Source organism: Otolemur garnettii, unplaced genomic scaffold (assembly GCF_000181295.1).
Source record: "Otolemur garnettii isolate 467f Iridium unplaced genomic scaffold, OtoGar3 scaffold00001, whole genome shotgun sequence".
NCBI classification, from domain to species: Eukaryota; Metazoa; Chordata; class Mammalia; order Primates; family Galagidae; genus Otolemur; species Otolemur garnettii.
The window spans coordinates 38,639,109-38,643,112 of NW_003852396.1; the positions used below are offsets into that span (position 1 = coordinate 38,639,109).

The 4,004-nt window shown below is 46.9% G+C and overlaps 1 pseudogene; it reads right to left on the reverse strand.

The window, feature by feature from the left end:
• Positions 1-1,216: 1,216 nt before the first annotated feature.
• LOC100947696 lies at positions 1,217-2,540 on the reverse strand (annotated as a pseudogene).
• Positions 2,541-4,004: the final 1,464 nt, after the last annotated feature.

A 4,004-nucleotide genomic window follows, 5' to 3' on the forward strand; every position in this document is an offset into this window, starting at 1 on the left:
TAGCTCAAAGGAGTAGGGTGCTGGCCCCATATGCTGGAGGTGGCGGGTTCAAACCCAGCCCTGGCCAAAAACTACAAAAAAAAAAAAAAAAAAGTAGCCGGGTGTTGTGGCAGGCACATGGTGGTTGCCTGTAGTCCCAGCTACTTGGGAAGCTTGAGGCAGAAGAATCACTTGAACCCATGAGTTTGAGGTTGCTGTGAGCTGTGATGCCACAGCCTTTACCCATAACAACAGCTTGAGACTTTGTCTAAAAAAAAAAAAAAGTTTAGTACTTGTTAAAAGTGAGTAAATAATAATATAAGATGCAAGTTGGGTTCCATAACTGTCTGTATAGTAGAAGGCTCAATACTTTCAGAAGCACAACAAATTATATTAATTTATTTTTGAATCAAAAGAAAAATGAACATAATCCAGCCTGGATTATATTGGTCTCTACACCTATGTGGGAACATAGAATTTTTTTTTTTTTCAAAAAGAGAAAAGGATTTATTAGACTATTTCCAGGACAGGGGCAGTGGCCATGTTCAGCGTTCTCACACTCAGAGGTAAGAAAAGGCGGCAGTGAAAACCTACCTGGACTGCCTTCTCTCATTCTGAGTGAAACGGCCTTGTGCTCACAGAAATCACCTCTTCCTGCAAGAAGACATGGGGCCCTGGATGCCAGCCTAGGGGGATGGGAATGGCTTATCTTACTCTCAGTCTTTGAGGCAGAGCTTGGGCTGGGGACGATGTAGGGACATCAGCCAATCTGTTCTCAAGGAGCAAAACCTGGGCATCAAGGAACAGGGCAGTAGAGCCTGGCCAGCCATCTGGTCTGTGCCACCTACACTGTGGCTACTGTCACCCCTTGATGCTTCCAGGTGATTTTGTCTTTATAAACAAGACAAAAATCCAAGCAGCATTAATTTAGGGGAACAAAAAAGGATTACAAAGATGATGATGACACATGGGGTCATGGAAAGGAGTTGGTGAGCATCCAGGAGAGAAGAGGAGGAAGTGGGAAGACCAGGATCTGTTGTATGCCCAGCAGGCTGCGAAGCATCTCTCTGGCCATGGAGGCCCTTCCTTCCTGCTCCCTGCTGGTGGCCAGATGGCAGAAAGGATGCTGTGGTGTCTTTAGGATGAGCCCTGCAGCCCTGTCTGGCCATTGACATGGGGAGTACCATGGATTTGCCCTAATCAATTTCCCACCTTCACCATCACCCAAGTGAAGAAGCTTTTAACTCTCTTGTCCAAAGTCCTCTGAGAATTTCTTCACTTCCAGGAGGTCATCTGCATTCACTGTGGGCTGGGTAGTGGCCAAAGACCAAAGCATGTCCGACATGCAAACCACAGGCTCTAAGAGTTCGTCACCAGGGACATCCATCCAAGTCATCTTTATGGCCCCTGGGTTCCCTGGTGAGCATAGGGTAAGGAGGTCATCAATCATAATGCTGGGGTTGGTGCGGGAAGGACCAGAGACCTTTTTGAAGTGTATTGCCAACTGTACTTTCTGTACAGGCTGCATGAGGGAGTCCCGCATGATGATGTTAAGGTCTGCGCCCGAGTAGCTTTCTGTTTTGTGGGCCAGCTCTTGGATGTTAGCATCTGTGAGGCTGTGGGGCATGCTCCCAGATGCAACCAGAGCATCTGGGCATGGGCAGCTTCCTCTGGCAAAGGGATGTAAATTTTATTTTCAAACCTCCCCCTAATTGCTGAATCCAACCCCCAAGGGATGTTTGTGGCACCAAGAACCAGAGTCCCATCATTGTTATTCCCCACCCCCTGCATTTGGACCAGGAACTCCGTTTGATCCTTCGGGCAGCCTCACTCTCGTTTTCATTTCGGGATCCACAGAGGGCATCCACCTCATCAATGAAGATGATAGAGGGCTTGTGCTGCCTGGCCAGCTCACACAGGTTCTTGACTAGCTTCTCACTGTCCCCCAACCACTTGGACGTCAAATCTGAGAAGGACACAGAGAAGACGGTGGAGTTGTTGGCCTCTGTTGCCACGGCTTTGGCCAAGTAGGATTTCTCTGTGCCAGGTGGTCCAAAGAGCAGTATCCTTTGCCAAGGGGTGCGCTTACCTGTGAACAAGTGTGGGAATTTAATTGGCAAAATGACAGCTTCTTTGAGGGCCTTCTTGGCTCCCTCCAGCCCAGCCACGTCACTCCACAATATATTGGGCTTCTCTATCACAACAGTACCCATCAGTTGTTCTTGCGGTTTCTTTTTCTCTGGACTATCCCCTTCACTGTCACTATCACTGCCCTTGTCCTCACTCTAACTCTCTTTGACTAGCTTCTTGCTGACTAGCAATTACGAAAGGATTGTTTCGTAAATAATCCTTCAGCTTCTTAGCTCAGTCTAGGTACTGCATGCACTTGGCTCGAATGCTTTCCTTAGCCTTGTGGCTGTGTGCCTCATACTTGATGGCATGGAGGAAATACTCCAGGCATGCTGATAAAGGTGCAGCGCCTCCTCATAATTCTTGGCTTTCTCCTCTTCTGTGGCTTTCATCACCAGATCAATGGCTTTCTGGAGGATTGTCATTGTCATTTCATCTCCTGGGTTCACTCCACATCCTGTGGCGCTGCTTGTGACCTCGGTCCAGCCCCGGGGAGCCAAGGTACTAGGTCCAGCTCAGGGACCCGGTGGTCGGCGCTGGGCTCTGGGTGTGGGTAAGGCAGCCGCTTGCCGCAGGAGCCTAGTCCAAGGGCTAGTGAGGAACGTGGCCCAGAGTGGTGGGGCCTGAGCAGCTGCTCCCCAGGAACATAGAATTTTAATACATGTACATTATGGGAGAAGGGCACATGAAGGTAAAAGTGACCAGGGATACAATGTCATGATGTGTCTTCTATAAAATTCAGTTCAATTCAACAAATGAGCACTGTGAGAGGCCGAGGGAGGTAGACTGCCTAAGCTCAGGAGTTTAAGACCAGCCTGAGCAAGTGTGAGACCCCATATTTTAATAGCCAGGCATTGTGGCGGGCACCTGTAGTCCCAGCTACTCACAAGCCCAAGAGTTTGAGGTTGCTGTGAGCTATGATGCCATAGCTCTCTATAGAGGGCAACAAAGTGAGACTGTTTCAAAAAAAAAAAAAAATGCTGAGTGAGAAAACCCAATAAGCAGGGATATGTACTGAATAATTCCTTATATAAATCTTAGAAAATGGAAACCAAACAATAGTCACAGACCTGGTTATCTGGGAGGTTGATGTGTGGAGGGATAGAGGGAGATTCCAAAAGATCACAAGGCGGCTTTTGGGGAGGCACATGGATTCACTGCGTAATTGTGGCCATGTTCTCATTGGTGTATAAATATGTCAAAACATAAAATTGAGCACTTTAAAAGAAAGACTCCTAGATCAGAGACAAAGAACTTTATTACTCACCACAGAGCAGACAGCATGAGCTTCATATTTTCAATAGTTCCTCTGGCCTCCACAAATGACACAGGTGGAGGCTGTGCACCCAGTGGGTTCATGTCACGGTTTAGGAATCTTGAACATAGGAAACCCTAGTCTTTTAAAGGGGGTGTTAGCAAACCTGTCTGACTCCTAGAAAAAGATACTGTCTCCATTTTCTAATGCTGTTTGCTATACGTCTATACATTCCTTTTTCTTTTTCTTTCTTTTCTTTCTTTCTTTCTTTTTTCTTTGAGGGGGAGGATAGTCTCACTCTCTCACCCTGGGTTGAGTGCTGTAGTATCATAGCTCACAGCAATCTCAAACTCTTGGGCTATCTAGGTTCTCTTGCCTCAGCCTCCCGAGTAGCTGAAACAATAGGTGCTTGCCACAACACCTGCTAGGTTTTTTAATTTTTTTTAGTAGAAATGGGGTCTCACTGTTGCTCAGTCTGGTCTTGAACTCCTGAGCTCAAGGTGATCCACTCACCTCGGCCTCCCAGAGTACTAAGATTATAGCATGAGCCACCGCTTCCAGCCTATACAAACATTCTTGGAAAGATAGTCTGGATCAAAAGCTGTCACCAGACATGTGGAAATTTTTTTTTTTTTTTTTT